The 17138-nt window shown below is 35.8% G+C and overlaps 1 non-coding gene across 1 annotated transcript; it reads left to right on the top strand.

Moving 5' to 3' along the window:
• Positions 1-9153: 9153 nt before the first annotated feature.
• LOC116275107 lies at positions 9154-9260 on the top strand. Its single transcript, XR_004184068.1, has one exon. It is a non-coding gene; the product is annotated as a U6 spliceosomal RNA (small nuclear RNA).
• The last annotated feature ends 7878 nt before the right edge of the window (positions 9261-17138 follow it).

Here is a 17138-nt window from a genome sequence, read left to right on the forward strand (position 1 = left end):
CATGAAGCCTTAGGTTTTCTATTATTGGTACAGGAATACGCATGTTTACTCACACTTAACACTATGTTTTTAAATAATTTTTAAATTGAACTTCAATATGCTCCTTAATTTTTAATTCAGTCATGGGCGCTTCACCCTTGTGAATGGGAAGGTTCTTATGAAAGAGGCTTCACTCTGCACTCAGCTTTCTTGTCCTTCTATCTCTGCTTTGTGGGGACGTAGTACCCTTTCCTACAAAGAACGCACCAACCAAGCATTTGGGATCAGACAGCAGCCCTGACCAGACAACCAAACATGCCAGTGCCTTGACTTTGACCTTTGCGGCCTCCAGAACTGTAAGAAAACTAATTTCTGCTTTTTATAAATTATTCGGTCTCAGATATTTTGTTATAACAGCACAAACAGGACACCTTTGTAATCTCTCTGTATCCGTAGAGACTGTATGGTCTGCTTTCTCTGAATGGCTGCATCCTATGCTAATGTTCTCCATTGAGGCTTTCTTGTGGAAGAAAAATTAAGGACTAGCCTTGTTCACATAAGAGTAATAATTAAATAATATTATTAGAGGGTAGATACTGAGCCACAGGCTGGTTCTTTCACTAGATTAGCCATTCTTGTGTGGATTTCCATGCAATGGAGGTTTAGCCCCATTGCTTTCTTTTTTGGGGGAGGAAATCAGGAACAAAAGTTGTAGAACTTTTACAAAAGAGGCCTCAGTGGAGAGCACCAGCATAATAAGTAAATCCTGTCTTTTTTTTTTTTTTTTTTTTTCCTCAGAATAGGGACAAAAGCAGAAATCAGGTTATCTTTACAAACAAGTTACAATGTATGTTAATCAAATATTTTTGTGGATTTTTTATTCTTTTGTTTGTAAAATGAGCCAAAAATGAGTTTAAGAGTACCTTTTTCCTTTCAGTTTCTCTGAATCATTGTAACTTGAGTTTTTGTGGTAGATTAGTTTTGTGCGGTCATACTATGTAGGTAATTTAATATCAAACCTATTTAGTAACACAGTATAATTTTCAGACCAATAACTACAGTGTTATTTATGTAGACTTAATATGCAAAATGGTTGTGTTTTGAATTATGACCTAGAAAAATTAAGCTACAATCTAATGGTTTTCACTGACATTTAATTCCACAATAACTGATTACAGTATTATTTTTCCATTGTATATTTGAGCCCAATATAACTTTATAGTGTTATAAATAATTTAGCTCTCTTTCTTAGTGTTTACTTTGGTATATCAATATTCTATAGTATTCATGCATTGCACTTATATGTTTTGTGTTAACATAATATATCTCGTTTTACATTTTAATCACCTTCTTATATTCTTTAAAATTCAACTAGCATATTAGTTTAACTTTATTGGCATAATTTATCTACATTATTTTCTCTTTAATTTGTAGAGGTGGAAAGAAACATTTAACGTATTCATGTTACAAATTGATGTCCAACAAATCTATGCTTATAGAAACAATAAATAAGAAACTAATTTCTAAAAATTATGGCAGTAGTTTAATTTCATCTTAAAGTAAAATTTTAAAAATAATATTCTTGATGTTTCAATAATTTGTCACTGATTTTTACTGAACTCTGGTTTAATTTCAATTACACATGTAAAGTTTATACATTTAATGAAGAACAACTCCATCTTATTTTGAAAAAAATCTGCCATAAAATTTCTAGGTAATTTCCACGAAAACATATTTACCTAAATTTTGCATTAAGAATACAATTTATAAGGTTAAAAACTAAAATGACTACTCTTAAATTAATGCAGCAATTATTAGATGGTCCAACAACATCCTGATAACATATGTAACAAATTTTGTATTATCTTCAACTGTTGTTGCTTAAAGCAAATATTTTTAAAAATATTTTGATATTATAATTAATTTAAATATTTTTGTTGTTTTTAAATATCTCCTTGTTTGCTATAGTAGTAAACACTGTACTGTTCTTTATGTCTAAGAATGCCCTGATTTAGTTTATTTGTAACACTGAGATATATAATTTAGAATGAAAATGTGTGTACTATTCAGTTGTTTCCAAAATATTTATTTAATAATAGAAAATGGTGTAATAGTTAATATACATTCAATATATATTTACTTTGGGAAAACTGAAAGGTTTTGTATATATATTATAAAATATGTATAAATAAGAAGTTGTAAAGTTATCAGTAATAAAATTAATAAAGTAAATGAAAAGAATATATATTGATAACTCAATGTTATAAATGAGAAAAACATGTTTTAGGTGTCAATGTAAAAAATAAAAAGCAAAATTAAATAACTCATGTTCTCTGATACCAGTGTTGTAAGGCTCATTAAACATGGGCAAATACAAAATCCATAACCACTTGAAAAAAAAAGCCAATAAATAATAGCTCAAATTGACAATTAAAATAAAAAGATTCTCTAAAATCCTTGTAAACATGTCTTATACTAGTAACATATAGACTGGGAAATATTGTAAAAATGGACAACTGATAAACTATTTACTTTTTTGTTTGTTTGTTTATTTGAGACGAAGTCGTGCTCTGTCACCCAGACTGGAGTGCAGTGGCGCAATCTCGCCTCACTGCAACCACTTCCTCCTGGGTTCAAGTGATTCTCCTGCCTCAGCCTCCTGAGTAGCTGGGATTACCGGCAAGTGCCACCATGCCCGGCTAATTTTTGTATTTTTAGTAGACACGGTGTTTCACCATGTTGGTCAGGCTGGCCTTGACTCGAAATCCTGACCTCATGATCTGTCCTCCTCGACCTCCTGAAATGCTGGGATTATAGGCATGAGCCACTGAGCCTGGCCAACATTTTTAATAGTAAGCAAAAATATACTTACTAATGATTTATTTGGAGAAAAGGAAAACAGAATATGATAATAGGTTAGAGATACAGCCTAATTTATTAATATATATTGTGGCTGATAGAAATAAAAACAAGAGGAAATAAAAAAATCATGGATTTATAGAAGACATTGATGATATATATACTTTCAGAAAATTTAACACAATAATACTAAAACTATTAATATTTTAATTTTTATCTTTAGCTGGAGATTATATGCACAAACTCTAAGTGTATTTTTACATACCCTGATCAGATGCAAAAAAAAGTTCAAATTAAACCCTCTTCATACTAGCATGAAAAAAATTCATTTCAGAATTTTAGAACATAGGTTCAGTTTGGGGAAAAAAAAAAAAAAAACAGGTAAGCAAGAACTAAGAGAATAAAACAGTAATAGACATCAACAGGTCTTTCCAATCCTGGGCTATCTGAACTATAAAAGTTGAGCCAAAAAAATAAAAACATATTTTAGTACTTGTATTTAGAGATTAAGGGCCTGTATTAACCAAAAATTTATGTATATATTCATTGAGGCTCCGATAAACAAAATACTATTCAGATGATTCTTCTTAAATATCTCAGAAAAATACTGCAAATGCCAGAAATATTGAGAGGCTGAGATTGGCATGATGGAAGCCCATTGTAATAATTTCAGGCGTCAAAAATGAAACTTATTATTAGGGTTTAGGTAAAACAAATATGATGATAATGCAGTTTGAAGTTTAGAATATATTGTATGCTTCATTCTTTAATAGTTCCAGAGAATTAGGCAGTAAGTAGAGCATACGTAAAACCTTCTTAGACCTGGATATTGGACTAGAAAATCTTCTCTCTGGGAGTGAGACCATCACACATAATTTATTGGATGTGTACAGTAATATTTTATAGGAAGAACATTTTTAATAAGTTAATTATTTTACTACTTATTCTCTATTAACAATAAATTACTATAAGTTGAAAACCAAAAAGCAAATAAAGAACAGTATTATTGCAAAATGTTTGTTATGCCAAGTCTAAGTTTTATTAAAAAAGACAAAGTATCAAAGTTCAATGATCTAGCAAAATTTAAAAAAAAGTATTTAATTAAAAAATGTAAAAATTGTAGAGTTTAGTTGGTAATACATACATAAAAAGTTTTAAACTGTGTAGAAGTTTTTTTTTTATAGGACAAGTCTTATACTGTATGATGTCTAATAAAGTCTTATTTTTTGAAGACAAAAATAATAACTTTTTTTTTTAATAGGAAAAGGTATTTTATATGAATATATATTAGATGGTGTCTTGCTCTGTCGCCCAGGCTGGAGTGCAGTTGCGCGATGTGGACTCCCTGAAACCTCTGCCTCCCGGGTTTAAGCAATTCTGCCTCAGCCCCTTGAGTAGCTGGGATTACAGGCGCGCACCACCACACCTGGCTAATTTTTGTATTTTTAGTAGAGACAGGATTTCACCCTTGTGGTCAGGCTGGGCTCAAAATCCTGATTTAGTGATCCACCTGCCTCTGTCTCCCAAAGTGCTGGGATTACAGGCATGAGCCACTGTGCCCGGCATATTTCTTTTTTAAAAATAACTAAATTTTATGGTAACTATTGTGAAGTCTAAATCAAAAAACATATATGAACCTATTTGGATTCAAATAAAGCAGGAACATAAAATACCAAGTAAGTTTTGATTCTTGTGAAAAATAAATGAAGTAAATGAAAGTGCCATGAGAGACCCAAACTCTGACACTATATTTACAATGAACGCATAACTAAGGACCAAGTTCCATTAGAGTTCAAAAAGTAAGTTAATTACTTTTTAAAAAATATTCTTACATGTAGAAATTTAAGTCTAGATATGGAAGAAAGGGGAGGTTATAGAGGAAAAGTAAACATTTAGCTTTTCAGACGCTGCCTAGAATGTAGAGGAGCCTGTTTTTTGAGAGTCTGAAACACTTGTGTTGAACTGATCTATTTTATTAAGATTAAAAGTGCTAGAAATCTACTGGAAACAAAATAAGAGAAAGAAAAATTTTAAAAAAAGAAAACATTAATAAGAATATTTAAAACAACATAGCCATGTATTTGTGAGGTCATTAAAAGTACTTGTGTTACTTCCAAACTAGAGATTGATTAATCCAAAGAAAGCCTCACAGATTTTTGTTCTAGTCATGATAGACTAGCTATTTTAAACTTATCTTTCTGCTTCACACAGACATGAAACTTAAATTGAGCATATAGTAAAAGGAAAATTCTGGCTGGATGCGGTGACTTATGCCTGTAATCCCAGCACTTCGGGAGACCGAGGCGGGCGGACCACAAGGTCAGGTGATCGAGACCATCTGGCCGACATGGTGAAACAACGCCTCTACTAAAATACAAAAAATTAGCTAGGTGTGGTGTTGCATCCCTATAGCCCCGCTACTCAGGAGGCTAAGGCAGTGGAATTGCTTGAACCCGGGAGGCAGAGATTGCAGTGAGCTGAGATCGTGCCACTGCACTCCAGCCTGGTGACAGAGTGAGACTCCATCTCAAAAAAAATAAAAATAATAAAAAATAAAAAAAAAAAAAGGAAAATTCTTTTTGTTAGTTTTAGGGAGTAAGAAATGCCAGGTTGTATCCTTGAAATAATCGAGGCAATTTAGGTCAGACAAATATTTGTCTCAGCTTCTCTAAGGAATATTTCCTGGCTTAAATGTAGGGCAATAGGAGCAAATATAAATAATTTTCCCACGCAAAGAAGGCAAACATCAAATTTCAGACAGTTGAGGTGGCTTCAGATTGGGATTCAGGTACCAGATGCAGGAAGCCAAGGAGAAGGAAATCCAGAAAACTAAGAGAATTTTCCTTTTATTTTCAGTTTTTTTTTTGTCTTTTGAACTACATGTGCACATAGTGACACTTGAAGAGACTGGTAGAGAGCAGCTGCTGGTTGGAATGCACCTGAGAAGATTTTAGCAATTGCACAGAGAGTGGAATATAGCAGGGGTTTGGTCTTAGCCAGAGCAGAGATTCCTCAAGCACCCCAGACACTCATTTGAGGGTGCATTACAGTTATACCCTAGAAGTAAAGGCTATTTTCTATTGGCGGTTAAAAAAGCAAATAAACCACAAACCAACCACATAAAAAACCCTTTCATATTTCCTTAAAAAAAAACTATACCAAGGCATTAGTAGAAGTAATGAGAATTGCCAGTAATTTAACTATCTGCCAGGAAAAAATAAGCCAAAATTATTTATAGAAAGGTCTCTAAAATATATTTTCAACAATGTTGATTAATAAGTTATAACATATACAGAAAATCAGAATAAAGTGATTGATAATGAAAATATAAAATAATAAACATAAAGAAACCCAGAGGTGATCCAGACATTACAGTTAGCCAATAATGTTTAAAAGAAAGGAAAGATGTACAAAATAAATAAGATGTAATATATAAAAAAGTACAATATGTATTTAAAAAACAAAAGTCAATACATTATTGCTGGATATAAAAACAAACTCGGTAAAGAAAATAAAAATAGCAAATTGAAATAGTAAAAGAAATGTTAAAAGAAAGTGGTGAATTGCAAAAATATACAAAATAAATAAAAAAGAATGAGAAATACAAAAATAAAAATTGAAAAATATGAAACAGTAAAAAAGAAAGAAAAGAAGTAAATCAAATCTACTTGTAATTGGATTCCCAGAGGAGAAACAAAGATAATGAGACAGAGCATTATTTTGAGAAATAATAGTAGAGAGTTCTATATTTGATTTTTAAAAATCAACAGATTCAAGAAGTTCAGCATATTTCAAAAACAAAATCACTGTATTAGTTTGTTATCACAGTGTTACAAAGATCTTCCCAAGACTGGATAATTTATAAAGGAAAGAGGGTTAATTGACTCACAATTCCACAGGGCTAGGGGGTCCTCCGGAAACTTACAATAATGGGGAAAGGGGAAGCAGGCATGTCTGAAAAGGTGCAGGCAAGAAAAAGAACCTGTGAGAGCACAGGGAAAACTACCATTTCTAAAACCATCAGATCTCATGAGAATTCACTCACTATTAGGAGAACAGCATAAGGGAAACTGCCTCCATAATCCAATCACTTCCCTCCCTCCACACGTGGGGATTACAATTCCAGATGAGATTTGGGTGGGGACACAGAGCCAAACCATATCAATCACAATTACAAACAAAATGACTATTATAATACTAACAAACATCAAAGACAATGAGAAAATCTCTAAAAGCAGCTAGAGAAAACAGTAAAAATCACTTTTAACAGAAACTATGAAAGACACAAAAAAAGAATGATGCCTTCACAATTATAACTGGGAGAATTATTTTGAATTATCTTCAAAAATTAAAGTATGAATATTTTCTAACAAAGCTGAGGAAATTATTAAACAGTTTTCTTCCTTTACAAGAAATAGTAAACATGTTTTCAAGTTAAAAAATAATGATTTAATATAAGAATGGAGAGGTAAAAAGAAATACACCACTCTGGAAAGGACAAAATAATTGAGTAAATATCAAAATATATTAGCTGTTTACATTTTAAACAACAGCAAGGCTGGGTGTGGTGGCTCACACCTTTAATCCCAGCACTTTGGGAGGCCAAGGCAGGTGGATCACTTAATGTCAGGTGTTCAAGAGCAGCATGGCCAACATGATGAAACCCCGTCTCTACTAAAAATACAAAAATTAACTGGGTGAGGTGGTCCATGCCTGTAATCCCAGCTACTCGGGAGACCAAGGCAGGAAAATAGTTTGAACCCAGGAGGCAGAGGTTGCAGTGGGCCCAGATGGTGCCACTGCTCTCCAGCCTGAGTGACAGAGCTAGAGCCAAGACTCCACCTCAAAAAACAAATAAACAAAACAATAGAAATATTTCGTAGGGTTTATAATACGTTTAGAAGTAAAATGACAAAAACAGCAACACTGAGAAATAAATAGAAATTGTTGTATTTTTTAATATAATAAGATAATACATTTAAGATAAATTAGATATACATACATTTGGTAATTTACAAGGTATTTGCTAAATATGGTTATACTAACAATTATGATAAATATTAGTAAAGGAGAAAGTTGAATAACCAAAACCTGATTAATGCAGAAGGAGAAAAAAATGATAGGAAAGGAGAAAACAACAAAACAACACCTAAAAACAACAGCATCAACCACAGAGGAAGAAAACAGAACATAGAGAAAACAAGTGATAAAATAGCCGACCTAAACCAAAATACGTAAATAATTGAATTAAATGTAAATGGATTCAGTACTACTTCAACCAAAACACATATTATGAGATTGAATTAAAAATAAATGCAACTACTTACTGCTTGAAGAATACCTGTTAAATAACGAAATGCTGTAGGTTGGAAGCAAACATATACAAACCAACTGACATGTCTTTATTACAAAAAAGACCAAGCGGTCCTTCAGAAAAGTAAATGTGACAAACATTAAAGAGAACTATTTCATAATTATAAAACGGTCATTTCAACAAGAAGATATAATCAAATTTTGTATGCACTTAATAATATCTTTATTTTAAGTAAAGAAACAGGTGATAGAAATTTGTGGCTTTAAGTGCCTATGTTAGAAGTAAGTGAAGCTTGAATATCAATAATGTCAGTTTAAAAGTCAGAAATAAGATGAGAAGTTCAAGTTTAAAGAAAAACAGCAGGAAAAAAATTTTTAAATGAGAAAGCATTGAGATAGAAAACAAATAATCTGTAGAGAATATCAGTAAAGTAAAATTTTGCAGCTGTAGAATGATATTACACAACCTCCCATGACTGATCTAGAAACAAAAGAGAGAAAACAAATTATCAATATCTTGAACAAAATAGGAGATATCCATATAGGTTTTACAGTTAATGAAAGAACATTGATGGATATTATGAATAATTTTTGCCAATAAATTTGAAATTTCAGATGAAATTTACAAATTAGTTGAAAGTTAAAATTTACCAAAATAGGTACAAGAAAAAAAAAATCTAAAAATTGTCTTATATGTAACATAAATTAACATTTTTATTAAACACTTTCCTCAAAGAAAATTCCAGCACTGTGTAAGTGCAATGACACAACTCTATTTCACAAGTCAGAAAAATGCCTTTATTTCATGTTAGTCTTAATTAAATTTAGTGAGCATAGAATTTTTAAATGGCTATTATGTTATATCAACAAATGGAAGATATTTAACTCTTCCTCGGTTTCCATTGTTGCTGTTGAAAAATCAGCTTTCAGTGACTTGTTCCTACAATGTTAATCTGTTGTGTGTTTTTTTTCTCTCTCTATTAATGTTAAGATTATTCTTTTGTACTTGCTTTGACAGCACACACAGTAACATTTGCAACATACAGGGAAGATTAACTGACCTGCTGCACAAAGATGACACACAAATTTGTGAAGATGGTTCTTTTTATTTTCCTTAAATTTTAGGTAATTTCCCAATGATGTATATTTTCTATTTTTTTTTCAAAGTCTTTGTCAATTTTCATAGTTTCCAGGTTTCTGCCAAAATTTTGCAGTTTGACTTCTATCTCACTCTAAATAAAAGCATGATTGCTTTATAGTATGTGTCTGATAAATGTAAAAATTTTCCTGTTGAATTCTTCTATTGTTTATCCTGTCTTTTGTTTCCTATTTATGTTGACTTGTAGACTAAAGGTCCTCATTATTTTGGCTGGATGCTAGACATTATGGTTTAAATTTATTTTTAGAAAAGCAATGTTTGATGTATAGGGTTTTTAAAATCTCTCCTAAGAGAATTATTTTATTCTGTTGTTTACTTCGTGTCACTAACAATAGATTATCATTTTAATCTAAACACATGGCTTGAGATTTTGAAAGGAGATATATTTTACTTCTGCCTCACCCTACATTTTAAAGTGTAGACATATGTAGTTTCAGTTGGCCTCTCATTGTACCTCTTACAAAGCATGAAATGCTACTAGAGCCAAAGTGGTCGCATGCCAAGCTGATGTCTCTGTATTTTTGTCTTTCCTTCAGTCATGGTCTGATACTTTCAGTTTTCAAATGCAGTGTCTCCAAAACTGAGCCCTTCTTTTCTTTACAACTCTTTGTCCTCTTGTGCTTCACTATTTGGGGAGTGGTGCTAGTCTTTACCTGTCTTACAGAAGCCTATGACTAGAAATCTTTGTTTACTGCCCAAATTGTCGCCGCTCTAAAAAAGAAAAAAAAAAAAAAAAAAAAAAAAAAGGAAGAAAACTGTGTGAAATCTGTCTTTGATAATACAAATACTCATGTTTGCTTTCTTTAACTTTGCATAATTATTCTCATTGATTTTCTTATCTTTCAGCTGCTCTAAATGCAAATGTAATTGTGTTCTATCCCAGCTCAAAATCTTGAATAGGTTTTTATTGCATACAAGATAAATACACTCTGTTGATCAATAAAAAAATAGTTTAGCTTTATACATTATGAGAAGGTTCCTGAATCTTACTTCCAGTTTAAATCCAGACTCTACCTTTTATTCTGTTTTCTTCTACTATATGCTTATCTTCTCTCTCCTTCAGCTTCCTAACGTATACAATGGTACTTACAGTAACTAACATATATTTATGCTCTACTTTCTGCATATTACTACATGCTACAAAGTTGAACACAGATACTACTTCCTGCATGATATATTTATTTATTCCCAAAGTAAAATTTTTTCTGCATGTTTTTCCACACTGCTATGCCTTGAAAAAGGTCACAATTATTTTTTTAATTTTAAAAATTATATTTATAGCAAAGTCAACTTGTATATTTATGTATGGATTCTAAGGCAAAGTTGAATAAAAGTTTAAGATAAAAACTCACACAGTATTCTAGCTTGACATAGCCCTCTTTGGGGTATTCAGTGATTGCATTGAATGTATGATTTAGCTCTGCTCTGACACTCAGAAGCACAGCTAGACATTCAATTTTCTGTCTGAGCTCTTACAGCATGATTGTCTCTCTCTCTTTTAGAATACATTAGGCATAATACCAAGCTGTTGAATTTACATGTTTTTCTATCCTGACCACTTTATACTAGAAAGTCCTAATAAATGTCTATTGAAAAAGTGCATGAATGAGTGAATGAATGAAGCTCCAGAAGAGACAAAGCCAAAATGAAAAGCCAAGACATTTTTGCATTCACAAGCTAGAATTATGTCTTACATATTTGAAGAGACTTGAAAAAATTCTCATCCAGTCTTGCTTCCATTTTCACCTTTTGGAGTTAAAAAACTGAAGTCTGGACTCATTACATTAATTTCTTTAAAAATTACTAACTGAGGTTCTATTACTATATACACAAGGCACTATGTTAAGTGATTTTCAAATTAAATGTTAAGAAATATTTTCTGCCCTTGAGGGGAGATTGAGAAGCTGCAAATGAGAAACTATTTTCTAACCTAATAAGACCTGACCTCTTTATATTTATTTTACGTTGTAAGTACAAACTGGCCATCATCTTCAGGCTCATCTCTTTCTTGCAATTATCAGACACAGCTAGGAGCAATTAGCTGACATTTTAAATATTTTACATGGGCATTCCCATAGTCAAACTCAAATGCTCATTTCATATAGTTTCCATGTTTCAACTTTTCTGGTTGTAGTTGTGCCAGTTGCTTTGCTACTGCATGACAGAGGTTACCATTTTATCATCCTCCAATAATATTTCCCTTGCCATTTTACAGCCTTCACTACTGACAGACTTTGCTGCATTTTTCAACTTCTGTCCACTAAAAGTTATGAAGTGAATGCCAAATATTTTAGATTTTTTGTTATGGCAGCATCCCACACTAGAACAATTTCTGATGCAGTGGTTGCTGCATAGCAAAACTTCTGAAACTCAGTGTCCAAAGAAAGAAAAACAGTACCTGTTTTGTTCATACAAATACATAGATGAACTGGAAAGTATTCTGTCTGGCACTATGTGAAGAATCCAGCAGTCTCGACTGGGATTATTCTAGATCAGCCAGCTTACCAACACAAAATTTAGGAGAGTCCAGACAAAATCAACAGGACCATTTACATGACCCACAGTTAATTGCCAGCTTCTAAGAGAACTGAGTAGAAATTTTCAAGAGCTGTGCATGTGATCTTTTGACTTATATGTAATTGTTAGAAATTGTTTTAAGTTATTGATATTTAGGAAATTTTGTTTTACAGCAATGGCTAACTAATTCATTATTGAAATTGAAACATTTTGAAAAAAATTTTATTCTTTAATAAAAGTTCCTAAAATTAGAGGTTAACGCATAATAAAACAATAGCATCAGCAACAATAATAAAAACAAAATAGGCCTGTAATAAATATTTAATTGGGAGGCTGGGCGTGGTGGCTCACGCCTGTAATCCCAGCACTTTGGGAAGCCAAGGCAGGCAGATCACGAGGTCAAGAGATCAAGACCATCCTGGCCAACATGGTGAAACCCCATCTCTACTAAAAAAAATACAAAAATTAGCTGGGAGTGGTGGTGTGTGCCTGTAGTCCCAGCTAGTCTGGAGGCTGAGACAGGAGAATCGCTTGAACCCGGGATGCGGAGGTTGCAGTGAGCCGAGATCGCACCACTGCACTTCAGCCAGTCAACAGAGAGAGATTCTATTTCAAAAAACAAAAACAAAAACAAAAACAAAAACAAATTAATTGGTGAGTGTATTGGCCAACATAGCAGTCTTGAGAGGGGTTTACAGAAGAAAATAAAAGTATAGTTTAATAATCATACCTTATACATTAAGATTTGCCCAAATGCTTACATGTTAAAAGGCATTTTGATAAAACACAAACCCAAATTAAGATAAAAAGTTTTGATAAAGTAGCAATAGATATATAATTTTTAACATAATGATATATTTAACATGCTGAAATGTTTCTACCAAGGGTTTTTCTAGGCATTTTAAATATTTAAGTGAATGTAAAGACTTTACAAAGAAATAAAGTTTAGAAACTATTTTTTAATCATTTATAAACCATAACTATATTATTTTAAAAATAAATCTATACATAAAAGAAGAAACAATTTTAAAATAGCACATCTCCAAGCCAAAGAACTGACATAAGAGGTTTGCATATTTTGGATCCTGATTTGTCTCCAACATGTAGTATTTGGCCTACTACACAGTAAGTGCTTAATCCTTTTTTAGTTGAATAAAGAAATCAATTACAAATAATGAAAAACAAAAGCCATGAAATATTGGGTAATTTTTTGTCTCTTTTCTGGGAGAGGGCTAAAAATTGATGTTTAATTATACCTAATATTTTCAGGAATGTGGAGAAAAAAAAATCTTTTCTTTTTTTTTGTTTGAGACAGAGTCTTTCTCTGTCACCCGGGCTGGAGTGCAGTGGCATGATCTCAGCTCACTGCAACCTCCACCTCCTGGGTTCATGCCATTCTCCCGCCTCAGCCTCCAGAGTAGCTGAGACTACAGGTGCTTGCCACCACACCAGGCTAATTTTGTTTTTGTATTTTTAGTAGAGACGAAGTTTCACTGTGTTAGCCAGGATGATCTTGATCTCCTGACCTTGTGATCTGCCCGCTTCGGCCTCCCAAAGTGCTGTGATTACAGACGTGAGCCTCCGCGCCTGGCCTCAATAAATATTTTTTATGTATGGCAGACATTTAGTAAAACTCTAAATTTCTCAAGGCAGAGTGTACTTTTATGGAATGCATTAGTCACTGGTTACTTTCTAGGTGAAAGAAAAATTAAGCTTAGTTCAATTTAATAACATTTTTTGATGTTTTTATAATTATAATTTGAAAGCTACAAATTCTATTTCATTATAATTTTCTGTATATATTAACACAATATTTACATCATTAGAATTCAATTGAATTTAAACACGTTTATTAACACATATAGTATAGGCTTTTCAATAAAACTTCTAGTGCAATGTTTCCTAGAAAGGATTACAACTGTCTTTAGATTATTATTTATACATATGCTGAGTAGGAATAGCTGACTGAAACACGATGGGTGTTATGCATCTAATTTTGAACATGTCAACTTAAATTTCCTCATAATTTATCCTTTTATGTTATCCTAAAGCATGTTTTATTCATGGATTCACATAGCACTGTATTGGTTCACAATAATTAATAGAATATTTATAACAATCTGGAAAACTTAAAAAATATAATGTGCTTGCAAATTCTGTTTCTGCATGAAAAATGTTAATAATGTTATCAGGAAAATAAATCACAGAAGCAAAAACACTGCATTTGTTATTTGATAAAAACTCAAGTTATTATCACACTTACAAATACAACCTCAGGACTATCTCTTAACTGGTTGATGAGAGTCACTCCCAAACAATATCTCTATACTTATAATGTTTTCACCAACTAGGCAAGTTGGGCTTACACAATGTGGTTCACCTTGAGAATAAACAGTGTACAGCTGGCCACAGTTATCTATTACAGCAAAATTATCCCTTTCGCTAGCATTTATTAAGAACCTAGTTACATAAGTCATTTTGTTCTTGGTATTATAAAACTACTTAAAAACAACAGAAGATGTCAGAAGTTTCCATCATCCTCTGTATAGCCATCAAAGGTAATTAATATTTTAGCTAGACTGAACTAAGTCATAAAGCAATAGGTAAAAGCATTTTTGTGTTTTGTTCCTTATGAAATAATATATGTGTACCAGAGGAGAAGACATAGAAAGTGCACAAAAGTACAAAGAATAAATTCACTAGAATACTGTCACCCAGCAACAGTCATAGTTAATGTATCTCCAGGATTGTTTTCTGTTTTAGTATTTGAGATAACAGTATATATTACATCATAAACATATCCCATGTAATTAATATTATAATGAATTTCAATGTAAGAAAGATTTCTAAAAGTGAATGTTTATTGCAAAATTCATAAAGCTGTATAGCATGGAGGTTAAATTCACACTAAGGAGTCAGTTGGAGGGTGTTATTTCTTACTCTATCTCCGCCAGCTAAGTATGTTAGCTTGGACAAACAGCTCAACTTTTCCTCTCTTTCCTCACCCCACACACCCCTGACCCCAGGCAACTCGACACCCACCAGATGACCCTGTCCCCTGGCCACAGGAGGCAGGAGCAGGCTGGAAAGAGCAGGCACTGCTCCCAGGAGCAAGTCCCAGGACAGCCCTGGGAGGCCAGGCGTGGTGGGGCAGGGGATGGGCAGCCTCCCCAGAAGGGGAAGGGGTGCTCTCTACCTCCACCTCCTCTTCCCATCTTTCTGGCCCTTGGAACTAGAGGTGCCAGTGAGGAGGGTCACGTCTCTCCATGGGAGCGATGTGATATTTGGTCCAAGCCCTAAGTGAGGCCGGGAGGTGCTGGCCTGGCTCCAGAGCCTTCCAGCCTGAGCCCCTGCTGGACACATAGAGGGAATCAGGGAGGGAGGGAGCCCTTGGGAGAAGCCATGAGGAGGGGTAGGCTAGAGACAGAATAGCCTTAGCAAGAGCTGCAGGCCATGTGCAAGCCCAGACTGCAGGCCCAAGCGGGACGGGACACCACCAGGCCTCGGGCAAGGCCATGGTCCTGTGGAGCCATAGGGAAGTGGCAGCCCATGGAGCTGTCTGGCGGTGGAGCTGGGAGGCTCAGGACACAGTTGATGCCACCAGCCTTTGGGATCTCCCTTTTACCTGCTTTGTGACCTTGGACAAGGATCCTCTCTTGGAGCCTCCGTTTCCTCATTTATAAAATGTGGACAGACACCCACCTGCCATGCAGGGCTGTCATACAAGCAACTGCCCAGAGTGGGGTCTTAATAAGCAGGGATTGTGATGGCGTGGGTCCTACAGTGGGCAGGGCCTCCTGACACGGCCCTGGGGCCACGGTCCCGGGGGTCACCGCCCTGGGGCCCAGCCAAAGCCGAGTTTATGGGCTCCATGCCAGCGTGGGCTGGGGAGTAGAGGCTCCATTACCCTTTCTTCAAAGAACAGTAACGCTCGCCTTTCTCTGGAGTCAGGGATGGGTCTATAACCAATGTGACCAGGGAAGCCGAGGTTAAACGGCATCCAGACTGGCAGCCGGGGACCAGTCAATGCGGTCAGAGCCGGTGCACGTCTCCTGCCCCCTCCATCGGGCTGTCCAGAGCATGTACACCATGGAAACGGTCCAACACGACAATCACACCTGCCCCACCCCAGAGCTGGCTGTTAAACATTTTCAAGTGCCCAAGTGGGGTAACAGAGGTTTCTTCCTAAGATAGGGAAACCTGCTCATTGATGGGAAAGGCTCGGAGGCGGGGAAGGAGTTTCAGACTCGTGGGTGTTTGTTAGCAAGGCCAGGTGCCTGCTTTGAGTTGTGCCTCCCTGCGGACATCTGAAGGCCACCAGCTGCCCATGCTGCCTGCCTGCGGGGGGCAGCTCAGAGCTCTCAGCCCTGCAGGTGCACACATGGCTCAGAAGTGCCACTCCTAAAGCTCCTGTCACAGAAAAAGTTTTTTTTTTTTTTCATTTTTTCATCCAGTCCTTAGCTGCCAGGAACAAGGAGGAGCTCTCTGACTCCCAGAGCAGAGCCGGAGACTCCCTCCTGTGGCCCTGGCTTTGGGTTTAATCGCTGTAGAGGGAGAATGGCTTCCCTGAGTGGCCTGGCCTGCCCTCCTCAGAGCAGCCATGGCAAAAGTGCCCAGCGTCATCAGCTGTGCCAGGCTGGACGTGACACCCTCTTCCTGCCTAAGAGCACCTGCACCTGGGGCTGACTGGCTCCCAAGGGCTTGCTCGGGAGGCCAAGCCAGGGTGTGGGATGGGCAGCATGCAGAGACCAAGCTGTCTAGAAGGCTAATCCAGCCGCCCCTGCCTCAGGAATTCGAGCCCGACTGGCCACCAGCCTTGGTGCTGCTCCAGCCACTGTGCCTGCCCGGGGCTGGGGAAGTCACCCTCCTCCAGAGAAGCAGGCAGGCGTGAGCCCTGCACCCACCCAACAGCGAGTGACCTTCATCCCCACCTCTGCTCCTAGGTCTCCCCGGACTTTGTGAAAAGCAGGGACTGTGCCCTGGAAAGAATGAGGGTGACCTATGCTGCCCAGGGTCACCTGAAGTCTCCCTTCCACCGTGACAACAAGAGGGTGAAGGGAATCTACTGAGGGCCCGGAACCCATGCCCCATGCCATGCTGTCCGTCCATTCCCACAGGTTCCAAATGACCCTGGATCCCAGGACCCTGGACCCAGCCAGAACATGGGCACTTTATCATTGTGGGAGGTTGGTGCGCCCTGCTTACACCACCGGCATTTGGCATTTGGCACTGGTGTGGAGGTGTCACCCAGAGAGGGTGCCTGCCCTCCCTTCCTGGCCTTGTTATTGTTTCTCTCTTTCTTTCTCTCTCT

Source organism: Papio anubis, chromosome 5 (genome assembly GCF_008728515.1).
Source record: "Papio anubis isolate 15944 chromosome 5, Panubis1.0, whole genome shotgun sequence".
In the NCBI taxonomy this organism is placed as follows: Eukaryota; Metazoa; Chordata; class Mammalia; order Primates; family Cercopithecidae; genus Papio; species Papio anubis.